At 43.8% G+C, this 21,242-nt stretch overlaps 1 protein-coding gene and 2 non-coding genes across 6 annotated transcripts in view; 1 reads left to right on the forward strand and 2 right to left on the reverse strand.

Annotated features, from left to right (window-relative positions):
* Positions 1-4,010: 4,010 nt before the first annotated feature.
* TRNAE-CUC (transfer RNA glutamic acid (anticodon CUC)) lies at positions 4,011-4,082 on the reverse strand. Its single transcript has one exon. It is a non-coding gene; the product is annotated as a tRNA-Glu (tRNA).
* Positions 4,083-7,307: 3,225 nt separating this feature from the next.
* On the reverse strand, positions 7,308-7,379 carry TRNAE-CUC (transfer RNA glutamic acid (anticodon CUC)). The gene has a single exon. It is a non-coding gene; the product is annotated as a tRNA-Glu (tRNA).
* An 8,756-nt stretch (positions 7,380-16,135) lies between these two features.
* NCOA7 (nuclear receptor coactivator 7) overlaps positions 16,136-21,242 on the forward strand; it is a 96,630-nt gene continuing 91,523 nt past the window's right edge. For 3 of the 4 annotated variants that reach the window (XR_014786677.1, XM_084827462.1, XM_084827464.1), the window contains exon 1: positions 16,188-16,616. The gene's annotated coding sequence lies outside the window, so the exon portion shown is untranslated. Of the gene's footprint in view, positions 16,617-21,242 lie in introns of all 4 variants that reach the window. The other variant, XM_084827463.1, reaches the window with a different exon arrangement.

Raw genomic sequence — 21,242 nt, forward strand, 5'->3', positions numbered from 1 at the left:
TGAGAAGGGAATGCCACCACAGGAAAAAGGCTGTCTCAACAAGGAGCACCTAACAGCTCAAACATTGTTCTGTGCGGCCTTCCCCAACCTGGTGATCTCTCAATGTGTTGGACTACAGCTCCCACAATGCCCAGCCAGAATGGCTCATAACTGTATTCCTGGTGCCCTCCAACACATGTGGAGGACATCAGGTTGGGGAGGCTGGTTCTGTCCCTTCAAAGACAACTGATAAAGGTCCTTATCGATCTGGCTTCCGGCACGGTGGTTGTTATTTATTTAATTTATATCCCACCTTTCCACCAAAAAGGAGCGCTGAAGGCGGCTAACAATAATATACAGATTAAAAACAAATTCTTAATTAAGACATAACATAAAAACAAAAATTTAAAAACACAATTAAAAACACACAATAAAAGAGCACCCAACCAATTAAAACCCCTTCAGCAACAGAGTTGCTTCTGTGCCAAAGGCTTGTCTGAATAAAAACATATTGGGTTTTGGCATCCTTCCAAATCACCTGAAGCAGCTGCCTGTAAGGGCATTTCTACATGAGGCTTTTTATTGTGCGTTCATGATTGGTCACTCAGGGTTTTTTTTGTGGGGGTCCTTTACATGACGTCATCATCCTCCAGGGCCCTTCCCATACTTACTGGCCATTATAGTGGCATTGTTCTCAACAGGGAAAACCCGATAAGAGATCTTATCCCACTTTGAAACGTGATAAATTTCAGGTGAATTTCTGGAAACCCACTATACTGCAGTGCCATCTAGTGGCTGTATAATTAAACATAGATAACTTGCCCAGAAAGAGAACCCCTGGGAAAAAATATATGTAAAGGAAGCGATCTTAATCCTGCAAGGAATCTAGAAGGAGAAGCCCCGATAAGGGTGCAGGATTTTAGCCTCGTGTGGAGAAACTCCAAGAATCACCACTTTGTAATTGTTTTGTTTCTACCTTGTGTAGGAATTTTCTTCTCCACCCACAGTTGGCACAGTACCGCTTAGTTTCTAAAATACAAGATGCTGTGGCACAAGTCTTTCTCATAATAATATCCTCTTCTTTAAAAGCCTTCCTCCTGAATCTAGGATATACAGAGTCCAGCTGAAACCCCCTGCACATACTTAAATGGGGTCCCTATTATTAACTAACATGTTCCATGTTTGAGCCCTGGAACTGAAAATAAGCTTCAGGACTAAAACTACAAGTGGCTGTTGGATTTAAACGGAATTGCTTCAGAAACCGTCTCCATGTAGATGAGAACTAGGTCTCCAACTGGATTAGAGTCTGTGTTCCATCAGATTAGTACCAAGTTTTCCTCCAGCGGCACTCTAGCTTCATCCCTCCTGTTTCATTTCCCTTAGCTCCCTCACACTCCTGACTGACCTCAGCATGAAATCCCCCCAGCACAAGAAGTCTAGAGTAATCCAGTACCAGCCCCGAGATTCCCCCCCCCACACACACACACTTAGCCAGCTAGCTGAGGACGTCTAACTTTTCCTTTTGGGTGCATGTTTCCAATATTAAGTGGAACCAGTAAGATTTTTAACACTGATTTCTTTTAGAAGCAAGCAAGCAGAGTAGAAGCTTGGGTCATGGGACCGGGATGCCCCCTTGTGGAATCCTTTGGCAATATTTTTCAGTAAAGGAACAGCGAACTGTTCTTGGAATACAACCTTTACGCAGCCTATTAAGAGGGCTGGGACCCCCCCCCCCGCCAGAGAGGTCTTGGAGAACCACTGCCACTCACAATAGACCATATTATTATTAAATTTGTATGCCCCCTTCCTTTACGACAGGCAGGGCCTGCCCAAGATATTTTGCTGCCTGAGAGAGAGGACATGATGGCACGCACCACCCTCCCCCACAATTCTACGTGCAGACGCAAACTGGACTCTCAGTTGAATTCTGCATCAACACTCACGATGGGGCAGTGTCCTCCGCTACACACGAGGGCAGCAGGGTAGTTTAGTGGGTGCAGGACAGGCTGTGCGGCACACAGAGGGGGGCTCAGGAGGAATGGCTGAGAGGCTGCCTGTGGTGGCAGCCTCACTCTCCCTCATGGTAGGTCTGGCCCTGAAGGCAGGGGTGAGCACCTTGTGGTCCTCCAAATGTTTTGGCCTACAACTCCCATCATCCCTCACCACTGGTTATTCTGGCTAGGGCTGTTGGGAGTTGTAGGCCACAAGTTGCTCACCCCTGCTTTAAGGAGCTCAGTACAAGATTGTTGTTATCATTATAATATAGAGCTATCGACATGCACAATGCTTTACACCGCACAAGGGGCCTGTTCACTGTCTCGAGAAACGTACAATGTAAAATTTGCCACGCACCTTTTTTTAGACCCAGAGGATGTGGCCTCAGTTTCCCCATGCACTAGTAACCTCAAGACTAGATTAGTGCATTGTGCTCAATGTTGGGACCACACATTGCACCAGTATGGAAAACTGCCCTGACCCGCCAAGCTACATTGGCTTGCAGTCCACATCCCAATTCAAAGTGTTCATTTTGACTTATAAAGCCCTTAAGGCTCAATCCTACGCAAGTTTAGACAGACAAGAGTCCTACAACTCTCAACATTCCCCAGCTAGCCATGCCTGGAATTGTAGGCCTTTTCTCTGTCTAAATGTGCATAGGATTGCGCCTGTAATTTGTATGCTGTTCTGGGAATTCCAGTGAATTGAAGGGCAGGGTATAAACAAACAAACAAACAAAAATTCAGAACAAAGGAAACAACAGGAGGAAGGGGTCTACGGGAAAAGATGGTGTTATTCTTTTCTCCATCCCCATGTTATCCTCACTGCAACCTTGTGAAGTAGGCTAGGCTACGAGATGGTGACAAACCAAAGGTCATCCAGTGAGCTTCATGCCTGAATGGGGGGGCTTGACACTAACCACAAAACCACACTGGATTTTTCCCAACACTGGGCTACCTGGACCAATGGCTTAACCCAGTATCATACACACACAAAGGGCTGATCTAATCATCCACACAAATTTACTTTAATCCAAATGAGCAGCTGAAGTTTTTTTCCTGGCAGGAAGATACAGTGATTGGGGAGAGCAAGGAAGTGTCACCTGTTAATTTTTTCCTGTCAGCAATTAAAGGTAGAGAATCTGGACCCGTAAAATAAAATTAATAATAATAATAATGCAAAGCTATACATGTCTACTCAAAAATAACCCTCACTGAGCTCAATGGGACTTATGCCCAGGTACGTATGTATAGGTCTGCATCCCAGTTAGAACTTTTTATCGCCCGTGACTTTCTCCGCATTTGTATTTCATTTTTTTTTTTCTATTGGGGGCCCAAAGATGCAAATGGTTTCAAGGACAATTGTGGCGGAAGTTAGAACCGCCCAGAGAGCTTCGGCTATTGGGCGGTATAGAAATGAAATGATATAAAAATAAACAAACAAACAAACCTGCCAGCCTTTGACCTGTGACCTTAACAACTGAGCTGTTTGCAATAGCAGCGGGAATTGTATGGCTATGCACTGAGTATTTTTATTAATATTAATATTTCCTAGTCTAGTCTAGACTCTGTGCCTTTGTTTGTTTGTTTGTTTATGTTTTTATTATTTATTTATTACATTTCCATACAGCCCAATAGCCAAAGCTTTAATAGCAGACAAGCCATTGACACTTCCTCGCTCCTCCCAATTGCTGTATCTTTGCCAGGAAATCTTCAGCTGCTCTGTTTCAGGAATAATAATAACGAAGCTTACGTGTTGAAGAGTGTCTGCCTAGGTGGAACGTTCGCCCCGAAACGGCAGCGAATGAATGCAGCAGAAGCGAATATCCGCGTATCTTTCAGAACCACGGGGAAACTTGTAACATACTGCCGAAACGGTCCAATGCGTGATGCAAAAGAGCTTCTGCTCCTCCTCTTTAAAACCAATCCTCGTTGTGAGCATAACATATTATCATTTGACAAAGCAAACCCAAGTGAGAGAGCTCAAAGATTTTACACTTTAATTCAACAACTAAAATTCAGTCAATAAAAACAACCTTCCCTGACCGGGAATCGAACCCGGGCCGCGGCGGTGAGAGCGCCGAATCCTAACCACTAGACCACCAGGGAACTGCGAAAACGCTTTCCTTCTTTTTCTTTAGGAGAAAATTTTCTATTGGTTTCCTCCCTCTTAATCGACGTAAGTCCCACCCATACATGTCATCCTGCCTCTTTGTTTAAATTCACCTATCCGCGTGACTTCCAGAGCCTAAAGCTTTTTTCATCTAGGACGCTGCTTGGCAACCGAACGGATGATACCGCCTCCGCCCCCCTGAGGCAGGAGGCCAGGTTGGCTTTGTCATTGGCTGCGTTTAAAAAGGGGCGGGCCAGGGAAAGTCTGCCCTTTCCCTCTAGTTTCAGCTGCTCAGTTCCCGGCGCTCACTCCGATATCGCGAGAATGATTATCATGCGTTTTCTTTCACAGAGATAAAAACAGAGACATACATTAATTGTCCGGGTTCACATTGGAACCTATTTAACAGTTCCGGCTCCGAACTGACTGCAGTGCTGTGCGTAGAAATCAATGGAGAAATACGGGATTTTACGGTAGTTGTGCCTGGACACCGTAGTGTCCATAAATCCACACTGCAAAGCAGCAACAAACACAGGAGGTCTTGCTGTTTCTTACTCAGGTCTTATTTCTTGGGGAATTTTTTTTTGCCTTTTATCGTTTAAAAAGTTGGTCTGTCGATGCAATTTCTAATGCAACTGTAACTCCCACGCAGAGAGATTGGCCTATGGTCTGCCATGAAAACGCCAGCGCAAGCGGCGTCCCTCTAGGAGTCAGCAATGACTCGGTGCTTGCACAGGAGGAAGCTTTTTTTCCCGCCAAGTCCCATTCATCTCTAGGGACTTACTTCCCAGGAGACGTGCACTGCTAGTCTGAAGTAGAATAAACCACCAAGAAACTTGTGTGGCATCTAAAAGAGATGCATTACGGCATAAACTTCGGTAGGCTACACCCTAAGGTGCCCCCTTGTTGTTTTCAATGCAAATACACGTAATGACGTTTAAAATGGAGGTGGGGGGGGCGGTGCGTGGCCAAGAAAGAACGGCTTGTTGCCACAGCTCTGCAGAAACAGTCCACTGGGAACATTGCAGACTGGAGGGGAGGATGAGGCTAGGATTGGATTCCTAGCCAAATAATCCCCCCACCACCACACACACACCCCCCTCAGGTGAGGCAAAACTCAGGCTGCTTACATAAAATGCCCCCTCAGATTCCCTCCCAGCCCTCCAAATCCAGGGCTCAGTTGCATGCAGAAAGTTGCGCACCATTAACTTGCACGTTGCACTTCGAAATGGTAAAATTAAATTGTAATAAAAAACTACAAGAAATAAAACCGGATTATAAAGAAGAGCACGGGGTCCTGTCTTTTCTGCAATCATTTTTTGGAGGGGCAGGGGAAAGACACCTGAAAGTCCCCAAACCACAACGATAGCAAAATCCTAGGCGTCTCTGTGGTTTTATATGGGCAGCTGTCACTCTCGTTCCGGTAAAGGAGGTGGGAGGAGAGAGAGAAAGTTTATGAAAACTGTAGATTTGGACTGTTTCTCTCTCTCATCTTGGTTTCTCTCTTAAGGTTTCTCACCACAAAAATAGTAAAACCAAAAAGCTCTGGCACAGCCTTGACTTGTAGTTTACTATCTGAGCGCTTCCATATGGCCAGTATACCACCAAAAGGGGCTGCACTCTTCCTCAGATCTGTGGTGCGCTGCCTTATTTCTTTGCATTCGCTCAAAATTGCAAGTTCCATTAGGAACAGGACGTGTTACTGAAAAGGTGTGTCCTACGGGTAGTCCTACTTAGGGTAGACCCATTGAAATGAATAGGACTTAAATGAGTCATAACTTAAGTCTCATTCATGTCAATAGCTCCACTCTAAGTAGGACTGACGTTGGCTACAACCCTTAGTTCCATTGAGTTTTAATGGCCCCTTGGGTCTAGGAGCCGCTACTTGAATGCGGAGCGCGGGGCACCTTCTGCGCGCGTGTTTGTTTTAATAAGGGCTCCTTTTAAAAGACAGAATTAAAGAGGATGCAGGAAAGAAGGAGCTCCAACTTTGCCAAAGGGTATCATCACCGTTAGCAAATCATACTGCTTATCTTAGGGAAAGAAAGCGGGGCGGGGGTTGCATCTAGGTAGACCGAAAAATATATTCGAAATTTGGAAAAAATAAATCAGAAAATCTCGCTTTTGTTTTCATGAGAGTGGTGAAGCTGGAAGCTGGAGGCGGACTAGCACCTCGAGACACCCTTGGCAGCAGCAAAGGCTTCTTGGGTTCCGTTCGCGGGCCACCTGCTGCTTCCAAAAGGTGACTTTGAGATAAAGACCTCAGGCTACAAATTGCGACCATTTCGTGATCGCGAAACTGTTCACTCTGCTGTTTCCTGAATGAGCAGCACAGGGTAATGGGCTTCCGTCTCCAAAGCTATTGGACCCTTGCGGTTGTCTTTTTTCTTTCCTTTCCCTGTTTTTTTTTTCTTTAAAACAGTAGTTTTAATAGCAAAAATCCAACGGGTGGAACTTGCCTTCATTCACCACCCCAGTTCTGGAGTGAAGGGAGATTTAGGCTGCAATTTTATACGCACTTGCTTGGAGAAGGCATGTACAGGCGGACTGCATTGTTAGCCTGCTGAATGTCTGCCTGTCGTGCATGAGACGCAGAATTTCAAACATGTGGTACAGAATGGTAGCGGGGCAGTGTGCGCCTGAAGGTAGTTAAAACGAGAGATACTTTAGTGTCTCTCTCCGCCGCCCCCCCGATCAATTGCATCTAAAGCCAGACAATCTACAATATATTAGCCCGGGGATCTAGTCGGTAGATAACCATTTTATTACACATCCCATCTTTGTCCCAGAGAAAGTGTAATGTAAATCATTTGGTAAAATAGACTTCCTTTGCTGTTTTTATGCAGCTAGATTGCGGAATAGGACGAGAGCTGACAATGTGTAAAATTAACAGTTTTCTACTCTGTAATACGAATGAAAGACAAATATAAAACAATTAATTAGGACTTTGGAGTTTCGCGGGCATTGAGAAAACAATTCCTTGTGTTTTAGTAGAACAGGCAGTTTACAGTCAGCTAACATAGAACCTACTACAATGAATTAAAATTAGAGTAATTGTCAGTAAAATACAAAACCTTAGAACTACAGAAGTCGCATCCCTGAAGTGGCGCAGGAGTTTTAAACCACAGCTTGAGGAGTGCAGAACTATTCATTCACTGAAGATATAGAAAGCAATTCTTTAAATAGTACAAGAAAGAGCGTTGTAGTAAAAAAAACATTATTTCCCTGACCGGGAATCGAACCCGGGCCGCGGCGGTGAGAGCGCCGAATCCTAACCACTAGACCACCAGGGAACTTCTCAAAACAGTTGCTGCCAAGCCTTATATTCCATATCAATTTGGTCACAGCAGTAATTGCAATGTACACAGAGGAAATTAGTTATTTCATACAGATTAAATTAATTAGAGGCTCATTCCATGACTGTTATATGTCTGAAACTGGAATAACGTTCCCTGTTCTATCTTCTTTATGAAGCAGTACAAATTATTTCTGTTTTCCAATATATGTGCTGATTTATTCAGATGACAGTAAATATTAGAACTGTGGGCAAATGGCCTCTCAAAATTATCCAGCCTATTTGTGGACAGAGAAACTTCAATTTCACAGAATTTCTCCTAGGGGAGGACAAATTCTCCAACAGTTTGTCACAGACAGGGGTCACTATTGGCAGGGGACAGCACAGCTTCTTGCTTTTTTCATAAGGGTTTTTGGTTTACTGCACTGTTCCTACAAGTTGTGATTGCATCAAATATGTTGAGGCTTCCACTTTTCTGAGGCAGAATTTTGAATTTCTTTTGGTTTTTGAGCTTACGTAATCACTGTGAGGTGGCCAAGGGTGCTGTGTGTGTTTTCTCTCTCTATTACACATCTTTCTATTGCTCAGCAGCCTCCCAGACTACCTGCACTTCCTGACCTGAAAACATGGGAGGAATTGCCTCATGATGTCTTTCATTGAAGTGCGGGAAGCTGAGGAGGCTACAGGTTGCCATAGAGTTTATTGTACAATGAATCTCTGTACACTCCATGGCCACCTCATATGTAAATCAAGCTCTATGGGCACCTCGTAAGTAAAGTAATCACAAGAACGCCAAACCTAACCCATGAGAATTTCTCTGAAATTTCTTTTCCTTTGAATTTATTTTTGAAAGCAATTTCTTTTCTATCAAATTGAATGAGAATGGTCAAAAATGTGGGAAATTTTTTCAGCACAGCACTAGTAAATATCCCACTTAACAACATAGGAGTAACTGTGCCTTGAATAATAAACATACAGACCAGGTTTCCCCAACCTGGTGCCCTTCAGATGTGCAGGACTACAACTTCCACCATTACCAGCCAGCATGGCAAATATCCTTCGGAAAGGCACCAGGCCTGAGAAAGACTCATACAGACCATTTTCAGATCAGAGAAGTACAAATAACTATGATTAAATAATATGTTCTAAATAATAGAACATTCACTATAAACGCTGAGAAATACTTTAGGATGTGAAATTATTTTTAAAAACAAAAAGGAACTAAAAGGAAATTAATATACAATGGCTTTTGTTTATATCAATCTTTGGTTTACAGAATCAAAATCACCACATAGCAAATTATATTTTAGATTAGGTGTTATTTATGGAAAACCAGATTAAACAACAACTATTCATCAATGTCTATATTAATCCCCTCACTTTTTTTTTTTGCTTCTAGAGATATAAGTCACTAGGGGCACAATCCTATGGGGATAGGCATCCGCCTCCGAACTCGGAGGTGGCTGCCTATCCCAATTTTGGCTGTCTAGCTGCGGGAAGGCGGAGTGGGGGAGGAAACTGCCAGATGACACATAGGATGTGTCCCCCAGAACGCCCTGTTTTGGCCGCTCTGTACTCCTCCTCTTCTGAGTGTGGAGTGCGGGGCAATGGGGGGAAGGCTGGTTCTCTGGCAACTGACCTTGGAGCATGGGCTCTGAGGTTGGTTCCTGGAAAACCACATATCCTATGGCCATCTAACTGCTGACTAGCGGCCATAGGATTGCTCCCAACAGCACTTACAGTGCAAACTTATACAAATGTAGGCTGCATTCTTATACCCATTTACCTGGGAGTAAGCCACCTTTAATTCAATGGAGTTTACATCAGAGTAGACATGTAGAGGATTGCACTAGTCTCAAGTAAGTTCCACTGTGTTCACTGGAACTTTCTTGCTAAGCATCCCCTTAAAAAAGAAACTCTCAAAGTTGATAATCCCAAGCAAATGGGCTAATCAATAGTGGTCAAGAATAACAGACTATTTGGCCTTCAGGCTGGTGGCAAAATCGTCTTGAAGTTTCTTGAACAGTGCGCTTCATCCACTCCAAAGAGCCTACTACTACGCCTACAAATATCATCCTCATCCAATTATGTTAAAAAGTTTTTTGTTTTTTTTTAAGTTAGAGCTGTTCATCTTCCCACGTTAATCAGTGGTAAGATATATGAACGTCCCAATGTTTGAACTGAGACTATACTTTGGAAGCAAAGTGGGTCATGCCCAAAGCACAGTAATAGACTTTGCAAAGCGCTGAAGTGGGATCCGAACCAAATCTTGTCTTTGGTGCCCATTTCTAATACGCCCTACATTTTATGAGACGGGAAGTTCCTTTGAAAGGAATTCAATTTGATTTTAAAAATGAACAGAAATAATCAGAATTGATTGTGGCTCTACATCCGAAGTTGTTAATAACATCTAGAAGAACATCTCTACCCATTTCTATGGAGGTATCGCAAAAAGAATAATTCTCCCACACATCCTATGACTGCACTAATGGGGCATATAGCCCAAAACACATCTAGCAATGTCTCAATATATTTTGCATTATTTATTATCAGCTTTGGTTGCCCTGATGGATAGCCTTTATCAAGAAGGAGACAGGGGGAACATAACCCTGTTAATTCTGCTTTGTATCTCAGAGATGTTTGATACCATCGACTGTAGTATCCTTCTAGGCTGGCTCCATGGGTTGGGCATTGGACATACTGTGTTACAGTGGTTCTGGTCCTACCTGTGGGGTCAATTTCAGAGAGGGTAACTATTCCTCATCTCCTTGGGTTCCGCAGGGTACCATCTTGCCCCAATATTGCTTAATGTCTATATCAGAGGAGGGGGACCTCAGACCCAAGGACCAAATCCAGCCTTGTGGAGTTCTCCAGATGGCCACACACCCTTTGCCCTGAACATTTGATGGTTTCTAGCTTTTGCACGCCCCCCCCCCCTTCTAAATGGTTGACATGCCTCTCCCAATGCCTAGTTACTGGCAGTAACAGCTTCAAGCTAGAATATGCAGGTATTTTGGCTCCTCCCTGTTGCCCTCAGCCCCGCCCACCACTAGAATGTGGCCCTGAGAGCTTCTCTGAAATTGCACTTGGCCCTTAGGTTGAAAGCAGTTCCTCTCCCCTGATCTATATGAAGCTCCTGGGGGAGCAGTCATTGAGGGATTTGGAGCAAAATGCCATCAATATGCTTATGGCACACAGCGCTGTCTCCCTGTAACATGTGGATCAGGTGAGGCTGTGCAAGTCTCAGATCAGTATCTAGACTCAATGATGAGCTGAATGAGGGACAATAAACTGAAGAAGTATCCTGGCAAAATGAAGGCCCTGTGGGTGAGTGGTTCCCAAGTCCAGGAATGAGAGTTGTAAGGGGGCATGTAGGCCATCATGTCCAGCAACCTGCTCAGTGCAGGAATCCAGTGTAAAGCATCCCTGACAGATATCCAGTCTCCAGTGATGGAGGGCCCACCACCTCCTGAAGGAGCTGGTTCCATTGTCTGACTGTTCTGTTAGTTAGGAAGTTCGCCTTCCTGAAACTTAAGCCCGTTAAGACCGAAACTTAAATCCGCCTCCCTGAAACGTAAGCCTGTTATTTCATGTACTACACTTTTGGACGACAGAGAGGAGTCGGTCCTGTTTTGCATGACAACCATTCAGGTACCTGAAAAACACTGTCTTATCAGGAGATAACAGAAGCACAATTTACAGAAAGGCAAAACACAAACCCACACCTTTGAACCCACAGTTCTGTCTCACAGTTCAGGATAAACCCCCCGCCCCCAAAGTCTCTCTTTCACACACCCTACTATGCCTGTGGACACCTTCCCCTGTGCGTATGAAGTGCCCTGCTGATACTTGTAATTTATTTTTTATTTTTTTAAAAAAATCAGGTGGCTGAGAGCTTCAAAGTGAAGCACTGGCCTCCAGCTGCCCACTTGTAAGGGGGCGGGGATAAGGTGGGTTAAGCTAAGACACCCTTTCACAGCATTGGGCCCTGCAACATTTAGAGGGATGCAGGTTGGGGAAGTCTGCGCTAAGAGATAGTGACAAGTCCAAGGTCTCCCAGATACCTTTAGGGCTGAGTGGAAATTTGAACCTGAGTCTCTGCAGTCCTAGTCTGATGCTCAAGAAAGCAAGCATTCTGACTTCTGCAGATAAGTGACCCACCTAACCTTTAAATAAGACACACAGTATAAGACAGCCTTCCCCCAATCTGGTGCCCTCTGGATGTTTTGGACTACAGCACTCACCGTTCCTGACTGTTGGCCATGCTTGCTGGAGCTGATGGGAGCTGAACATCTGGAAGACACCAGGCTGGGGAAGGCTGGTATAAGAAAATGGGAAAGACTGAAAAATAATAACCATTAATAAATAACAGGCTAAATATGTATTGGGGACTGGTAGGTCAAGTGGAACCTGCAACTAGATGCTGCAGTGTAGAGTGCTTCCGTTTGTGAATACTCTGTTCCCCCCACCCCCAATTCAGCATTGCATGGCCACTCAATGTGGTTAGTCTTCAATGGGAAGAGTTTTCACATGAAATGACTGTTTTCCCTAATTGTGCATGTGTGTGTATTTCTCTCTCTTCTATATGTGTGGTGCCATAAACAATGACACTCACTGCTTGAACATTGGAAATATAAGGAATTATGATGCTGATACAATCTCCCCCCCCCCCAATATTATAAGGTGTGAGCTGCATCTATTTTTGGATATGAGTACAAGCTAATTAAGAGAAATGTGGAGTTCTGACATACTCACTGACATATCCTAGTTTTTCACCAGTTCCAATTCCCACATCTAATGTACAGTTATAACTTGATAATTATTACATAGGAAGATCCAATGCAAAAGTGTATGACGTGTGCACCTTTATATCTTCTGCACTACAGAAGATGTAATTTCAGCAGGTGCAGCTCTTTTTTCATCCTTGAATGATAAGCCACACCTGCCAAAATCCCTTTTAAAAATTTCTCTGTACAATTAAAGGTACAGGAAACCATCTTTGCATCAGATCACCCTGCTCTTTCAACAATTTCTGCTTGCTGGCCTGCTCTTTCTTCAGGATACAATCAAACATGAAGAAACAGCTCCTTTTCTGATGATATAGTAGTTGAGATGCTCAGTAAGGGAATGAAGGGGAGATATCAAGCAAACTGTTCATAAACTCTTCTTGTTTTCCTGGCTTTCCCTCTCAAGGTCTCTGGTAAACTGGCTAATGCCACTCCTCCGCTGACTGCTGATGTACTATTTTATCTGATCAGAGTTATGAGTCAGGTTGAGTTAGTTGGGTGCTGTACCTTGCAACAAAACCTATACTACAGTGGGAAAAACAAAACAAGGGTACAACTTTAGAATGGGTTTCCAGTGCTAAGTCTTAGCTCTGAAACATAATTCCTCTGAGCAGGTACAGGCTTGCTTTGCACATCAAGATAGCAATTCTTGGGTTGTTTAACCCTGAAATTGCAGGGATGAGCAGGTGGATAAAGTAGCAGTTACAGGAACTATGGGGGAAAGCGACCATGTTGTACTTGAGTTCTTGGTTCTAAGGGGAGCAAAAGCCGAGGGTAGTCAAACACGAACCCTGGATTTTAGGAAAGCTGATTTTAATAAACTCAGACCAATGATCAGTAAGGTCCCATGGCAAGTGACGCTAATGAGAAAAGGAGTCCAAGATGGGTGGGAGCTTTTAAAAAAGGAAATTCTCAAGGCACAATCACAAACCATTCCAACAAGAAGAAAAGGTGGAAGAGAACAGAAGAAGCCAATGTGGCTTCACAAAAAGCTTAGAGATGACCTGAAAACGAAAAAGGACACATATAGGAAGTGGAAAGAAGGCCAAGTAACAAAGGAAGAGTACAGGCAGGTAGCACAGAATTGCAGGGATGGCGTCAGGAAGGCTAAAGCTGAGAACGAGCTGAGGTTAGCAAGGGATGTTAAAAACAACAAAAAGGCTTTCTTCAGCTACGTGCATAGTAAAAGGCAGAGGAAAGAAATGGCTGTTCAGCTATTAAATAAGGATGGCAAAAAGATAACAGATGACAAAGAAAAGGCAGAGGTGCTCAATTCCTACTTTGGCTCAGTCTTCTCCCAAAAGAGGGTCTATGACTCCCCCCCTGGCAAAGGCAAAGTACAGGCTGAAGGGGCAGGATTGCAGCTTGAGATCGATAGGCATATGGTCAAGAAACACCTCATTACTTTGAATGAGTTCAAATCTCCAGGGCCAGATGAACTGCATCCTAGAGTAATAAAGGAACTGGCAGAAGAACTCTCCGAACTGCTGTCTACTCTCTTTGAGAAATCATGGAGGACGGGTGAAGTGCCAGATGACTGGAGAAGGGCTAATGTGGTCCCTATCTTCAAAAAGGGTAAAAAGGAGGAACCTGGGAACTACAGACCAGTCAGTCTGACATCAATCCCTGGGAAAATTCTGGAGCAGATGATAAAGCAATCCATCTGTAAGCACCTTGAAAAGAATGCAGTGATTACTCGAAGCCAACATGGGTTTGTCAACAAGTCCTGCCAGACGAATCTGATCTCATTTTTTGATCAAGTAACCTCCCTTGTGGACCATGGGAATTCTGTAGACATAATATACCTCAACTTCAGCAAAGCTTGCAACAAAGTGCCCCATGTTATCCTGATGAGCAAACTAGCTCAAAGTGGGCTAGATGAAACAACGATCATGTGGATCCACAGTTGGCTACAGAATCGGACTCAAAGAGTGCTTATCAATGGGATCCTCTCAAACTGGGGAGAGGTAATGAGTGGGGTACCGTAGGGCTCAGTCCTGGGCCCAGTGCTCTTCAACATTTTTATTAATGACTTGGAGGAGGAGGTGCAGGGAATGCTGATCACATTTGCAGATGACACAACATTGGGTGGGATAGCTAATACTTTGGAAGACAGAAACAAAATTCAAAGTGGTCTTGATAGACTAGAGCGCTGGGCAGAAAACAACAGAATGAAATTTACTAAGGATAAATGCCAAGTTCTGCACCTAGGAAAAAGAAACCAAATGCACAGTTACAAGATGGGGGATACATGGCTCAACAACACTACAAGCGAGAAGGATCTTGGAATTGTTGTCGATCACAAGCTGAATATGAGCCAACAATGTGATGTGGCTGCAAAAAAGGCCAATGCTCTTTTGGGCTGCATTCATAGAAGCATAGATTCCAAATCCCGGGAAGTACTAGTTCTCCTCTACTCAGCACTGGTTAGGCCTCATCTGGAGTACTGTGTCCAGTTCTGGGCACCACACTTGAAGAAGGATGCAGACAAACTGGAGAGGGTTCAGAGGAGGGCAACAAAGATGGTCAGGGGACTGGAAACAAAGCCCTATGAAGAGAGACTGAAAGAACTGGGCATGTTTAGCCTTGAGAAGAGAAGGCTGAAGGGAGGTATGATAGCGCTCTTCAAGTACTTGAAAGGTTGTCACAGAGAGGAAGGCCAGGATCTCTTCTCGATCATCCCAGAATGCAGGACATGGAATAATGGGCTCAAGTTACAGGAAGCCAGATTCCGGCTGAACATCAGGAAAAACTTCTTGACTGTAAGAGCAATACGACAATGGAACCAATTACCTAGGGAGGTGGTGGGCTCTCCTACACTGGATGCATTCAAGATGAGACTGGACAGCCATCTGTCAGGGATGCTCTGACTTGGACTCCTTCATTGAGCAGGGGGTTGGACTCGATGGCCTTGTAGGCCCCTATGATTCTATTCTATGATTCTATGGTTAACTTGGATTGCTTAACCATATACAATCCAGAGTTTCCGGGTTCACATATCATGAAACAACCAGAATTGTTAACTGAGCCAAGAAATGGCTCACATATTCCACTTGTCCCTACAATTCCTAGGTTAAACTCAGGAATTGCTGCTGTGACATGTGAACTAAGTCAGAGACATGTTTTCCTTCATTCCCCCCCCCCCCGACTAAGGGTTGTATCTGATGTTAGTCTAAAGTCCCATTTGTTTCAGTGGATCTACTCTAAATAGGACTAACACTGGATACAACCCTATGGCTTTGTGCTTTTAACAGCTGAACAGGCAGGAACTGGTTTGCTTTCACTAGCAAAGCATTGATGCAAAAAGCTACACATAATGTATTCTTGCCCTGTAATGAAATGGATGGCTGCTCCCTAAGAAAAAAAGGCAGCAGTCTTTTTACTCACAACTGGGCAATCACAACCGTTACAGAATATCTGGGATTAGGAGAAAGGGCTTCGTAGGTTTAGGACATGACCTCTGGGCAGCCCTGGGCCCAGCACTTCTTGAAGTAAAAAGTCGAACGAACAACTCTTCTCTTCCATCGATTTTTTGACAAAGGGGTGCACACAAATAAGAGGTTGTTGTAAATGACGCTTCCTCTGGATTCCGCAGCCAAGGCCTCCTTGGCTTGACAAAAAGAATGCATAGGGAAAACATGGACCTGACTTTGGCAAAACCAAAGTCCACCGTTGATGGGCTACTAGAAAGGTGTAACTCTTTCTATACAAAACGGTTTACTATATAAGCCGACAGTACCATATGTGCGCAGCGCATTTAATCTGGGTCACAGTTACATTATGAACTGAAGGATCGGTCAGGATGTGGGGAGGAACCCTCGAGCTCGGGTGACCAGAAAAGGAAAGGCGGCGACCTCCTTCCTTGAGGGCGCGATGAGGAAATGGCTCCGGGTGCCTTCCCCCTGCTGGAGATGCACATTTCCCGGCTGGAGAAAGGGTCACACGGCGACGGCGGTTGGGCGGAGCTGGGCTCGGCGGGAGGCGGGGAGAGAGCTGGCTCCCGCGAAGCGCCTTCTGCCGGGATTTGTCGGGTGAGCCCGCGGGGGAAGGGCGCTTGTTGTGTTTGCGTGCGCGTAGGGCTGCGTCTGCCGCTGCGGGGACCATGCTGCCGCTGCGGCTGTCGCCCTCGCGTTGCCAGCGGGTGCCTGGGAGCTGCGCGCTTTGGATGGCCGACTAAGCCCCAGGAACTGCCGGTGCCCTTTGCCGGCGCGCCTCTCCTTCGGCGGCGGCTGTGGTTGCAGCCGCTCCGGCCACGGCCGCCTTTCCCCCGTCCGACTGCTGATGCTTGAGCTCATCTCTTCGGCAACTACCCGCCCCTTCCTGGGCATCATGGAGGGATCTCCCTTCGGCATCCTTGCCGAGAAGCTGCCGAGCGGCAACGGAGGCCAGAAGTGCCCGATCCTCCTGGGCTGAAGAGCTCCGGATCTCCCGCCCCACCTTCGATACAGGTAGGTTTCTTGGCTGCTCTGCTGCGTACCCCGCGTAAGGAGCGAGCACAGCAGCCAGCGACGCGCCTTGGAAGAAACATCGGTCTGCCTGGGGTGCATTTAAAAGAACTAAGGAGGGGAGAGAATATCGAAGCTCCTCTGCTCGAAAAAATGCTGCATCCCCCCCCCCCCCGCATTTCAGGGGCACACAGCGCACAATACATCGGGGAAGGGAAGAGGCGGAGGCGGGCAGATCGGAGGGGGAGGAAGCGCATTTGCTTGGCTGCCTCCTGCCGCAAAAGCTTGTTTTCTTTGGCTTGGCTGTCAGACGAGGGAGCTTCGGGCACGAGCTTTGGGGTTCCTCGCAGGGCTCAACGGTGCGGATTCAGGGATGTGGGTGTGGCCGCTCCACCCTCCTCCTCCTCTTCCTCCTCCTCCCGGGTGGTTTGTTGACTTTCTCGCTTATTGTGCTGCTGACATCTCCATTCCCCCATTTTAAGGAACGAGGCGAATCTATTCGGTGGCATGTCAGGAGGCCGGATCCCCTCCCTTGTTATAAGACTATCTAACTAAAGGAGTAAAGTGCAGTTAGGTGTAGTAAAAGATTTCTTGCCCACAGGCCGTGCTGGTGACAATCTACACGCCCACCTCATTTTGCAAGGTAGTAACTGTATATATAAAACGATTGGGGTCTCTCCCATTTTTAATAAGCCTTCTCCTGTGGCAGAAAATGTTTGTTTGCCTCCATGTCCAACCAGAATGCATCTTTCTTGGGTTATAATTCGCGGAGATACTGGAGTAATCTTAGTGGCCCTGACTCCCATATCTTTTTGGGAATTGTAATTTTTATTTTTTAAAAAAAGAGGTCCTCAGTAATGAGGTTGAGAATCTACTGCAGTGATGCATGAATGTAAGCAGAGATAGTTCTAGCAAATATTTTAGCATGTTCAGCAAAACTTTGAGTTATGTATAATTTACAAGATCAGACTAATGATTTCGTTACCCAACCACTTACAAAGAAAATAGACTTTCAAAAAAACGAATGTGCCAGTTTTGGATTCTCATCCAGGATTCATGCAGTTTCAAGCTCCCCAACCCCACCCTGATCCTGGTTTCTTGTAGCAACATATTTGCTTACAACACACCATTGGCCTTGGACATGAACAAATACAAGGTGCAGAATTGAGGATCCCATAGTATTATGTTAAAAAAATCCATTATTAAATATGTAGATAGAAAATGTTTGCCTTCTGATGGATTGTTCTATATCTAGCATTTGAAGACTTGCAGATTAACCTGTTCCTGTGTGGGTGCCATGAGGCTTAGTTGGAATGAAATTTGCAGACTGGAACTGAACAAAAGTTATTTCGTTAGAACCACAGTTATACAAAACAATGCAGCAATTGCCTATGTTGAGCTAAATGCATTCAATGTCTATTGAACACAAGAATGTAATTCTTGCTTTCAAAACTTTGTAGTCAGCCAATCAAAATGTTTGTTTGGTTCACTAAGGATGCAATCCTATGCATGCTTTGACAGAAAAAAACCATCCTACAATTCCCAGCATTTCCCAGCCATTCATGCTGGCTGGGGCACGCTGGGAGTTGTTGGACGTTTTTCTATCCAAGAGTGCAGTCCTATGCATGTTTAGACAGAAAAAAGTCCAGCAACTCCCAACATGCCCCAGCCAGCATGACTGGCTGGGGAATGCTGGGAATTGTAGGGCATTTTTTCTGTCTTAACATGCATAGGATTGTGTCTTAAACCAGCATAGGATTGTGCTCGAAGGTACTGGATACTTCAGAAATACTCCAGACGACTTTCATCCCAAAGCAACAGGACAACAATAGCAAATGGCAACTTATAAAATTGCAGCTTGAAGGTCAGAGGCCACAGTAATAATGCAAATATAACAAATATCAGAGAGACAAAAATTAATTTCCTCCTTACTAATCAACCATGCATGTATATACATGTAATTTCCCTTATGCAAGGCAAGTAAGAGCCCCTAATTATTGTTCAGCTCCCTAGCAAAACAAGCCGAGTCTTTTCATCCTGTCTCTCCCCTGAGTAACTTCACCCCAACTGGGTAAACAGCCTTCCCCAACCTAGCACCCTCCATGTGTTTTATACTACAGCTCCTAGGATTCCTTACTGTAGGCCATGCTGGCTTGGGCTGATGGGAGTTGAAGTCCACAACATTTGGAGGGCAGGGCTAAACCAAGCAGTTCATAAAAGTTACACTACGAGTGCTTCCAGACAGGCAGCTCAGAAGGCAATTGTAAAGCTATTCCATCTTTTCCTTCTTAATGGAATTTTTGTGGGAAGAAAAAAGATGAAAGAAGTGGTGGGAAAACATTGGAGGGTTACAACTAGAAGATGTTGTCTTCTGTTTCCCCATAAAATTCCAACTTTGAGGCAGGGTGATTGCAAAATAAAATCTTGGTTGGTTTTTGACAGCACCCTAACTTTACCTGCAACATAAATTTGTTTTTGCATTTTTAAGTGAAAGAAGAAAATAGAGAAATGGATAATAAGAAGGCCCCAGTAATGCAATATTGGTTGTAAGTGCACATCTCTGCACCTCTTCATTATGAATCTCAGTGATTTCAGAACCTTTAGGCTATATTTGTAACTTGGACTTGTGCATTTATTTTTTTCTATGTTTGGAATTTCTACTGAGTTCAAGTAAGTTTACATAGATTTGTAGCCTTAATAAACTGTCTTGTTTATTAAAGTGTTTTATGGAAAATGAAGGCTAGGATAATACTGTTTTATAACCAGAGCAGGGAAACGTATCATGTAATTTATTAATCATGATCGATGTTAACAGAGGAAGAACAAAATCGAAGTTCATTGAAAACATTGAGTTAGGCTGACCCTGCAGAGAGTTAGCTCAAGTCCACACATATACCCCCCGCCATATATATGTGCGTGTGTGTGTACGCGCGCATGTGTGTATAAACTACACTTGGTTTCATATGCTATAAAATCCCATTGTGACAACAGAATTTGATATCCTATATAGTAGTTATAGGTTTGACATAATGGTCATCTAGAATGGAGAAAAGAAGAATGCTTTGGTACCTTTTTGCATATGGTCTTGGTTCTAACAGCTCTTTACCTTTCCGTTGGTATTTTGAGTAAATAGATGGCCATGTATAATTACGGTGAGTAATTTTTCTACACTGCAGTTACCGTGTTTCTGTTATAATATATTTTTAATAAATGGCTGGAGTTTTAGTTTAGAAGTGTCAGTATTTGCCAAGTAATTGATTTTGATTTGCTTGAAATGATGGTTATGTGTGTATACTTGAACAATATTTAACAGGTATTTTGAAGGTCTTCCGATTTTAACACATGAGCAAATATTTACATACTTTTAAATCAATGTGTGTAGAAAAGATAACTCTAGGTCCAGTTATTACAAACTGAAACACCAATGATCATTTAAGCAAACAGAGATTTGAGAGTAGGAGTAAGTCAAAGTGAAGATTTTCCCCAGGATTTTAAAGTATGCTCTTTTCTGTGAGAAGCCTTGAATTTGGAAGGCTTTCATAAAGCCCTTTCAAAGTGTTAAGTTTGTGACTGTTTGCATATTTAAAGTCTGGTAACTGGTACAGGTACCGTCCTTAAGCACAGTTAATGCTAAACATAGTTTGTCGCCTTAATCCTAAATTAAGGTCCAATATGTACAGTGAAACAATGTTTTCATTTGCTGAATGAGTTATAATACCAGTGGACGTTTATGAAACAGCAGAGAGAGATACTTAGCCACCTTCCAAGTAGAGAGGCTGTGAAACTACCCTAATAATGTTTGCTTAGTTTAGTGCTTAACTGTGATTCACAAATACGTTTTTTCATACCTACTTGAAACCATGATTGCACACTCTGGTTTGTGGCCTGGCCAATTCTTAACCATAGTTTAGGTATTTATAAATAATGACTTTGGCATTGTTAAGGAAAACAAACTATGGTTAAGTGTAACGTTTGCATAGGATCTAAGCATGATAAGAACAATATTTAACAGGTATTTTGAAGGTCTTCCGAGTTTAACACATGAGCTAATGGCAAGCACATGTCTTTTGTAGAATGTAGGGGTCAATCTGAGATTCCTAGAAACTGCATGCAGAAAACTGAGCAGTGGGTGTTGAACAGCAGAAGGGAGAAAAGCAGATCTAACTTTTCTCAATCTCTCACTCTAGTGTTAGGAAAACTTCAACTGCGCTTGTTGTAATTCCTTTTTTTATTGTCCCCTTCTTCAGTCTGGCAATCCTTCAAGTGTTTAGTGCCTTTCCTTGTTTGCTATAAAACCAGCAAAAGAAAAATCACAGAAAAGGCAAGTTTTATGCAAAAGGTTTATTCTGTTGTACGTGTTGTTTAAATCTTTATTGGATGTATTTGATTGTCTTTTTCATTTGATTTTTTTTAAGTCAGAAATGAAATGATAAATAATAGTGGCAATAAATGATAACAGGAGTTTAGAGTTATTGATTCAGTGTGTCTGAAAGATAGGACCAGAATTGTCATGTCACATGGAATTATTTTTACACAGTATCGTCGTACATAATAATAGTGAGCTCATTCTCCGAGTGTGGGGCCTTATGTAGGCAAAATGGCACCATCCATGAACACGAGGGAGATATT

The sequence above is a fragment of the Heloderma suspectum genome, chromosome 1 (assembly GCF_057233095.1).
Source record: "Heloderma suspectum isolate Gila_16-S chromosome 1, 16-S_ref, whole genome shotgun sequence".
NCBI lineage: Eukaryota > Metazoa > Chordata > Lepidosauria > Squamata > Helodermatidae > Heloderma > Heloderma suspectum.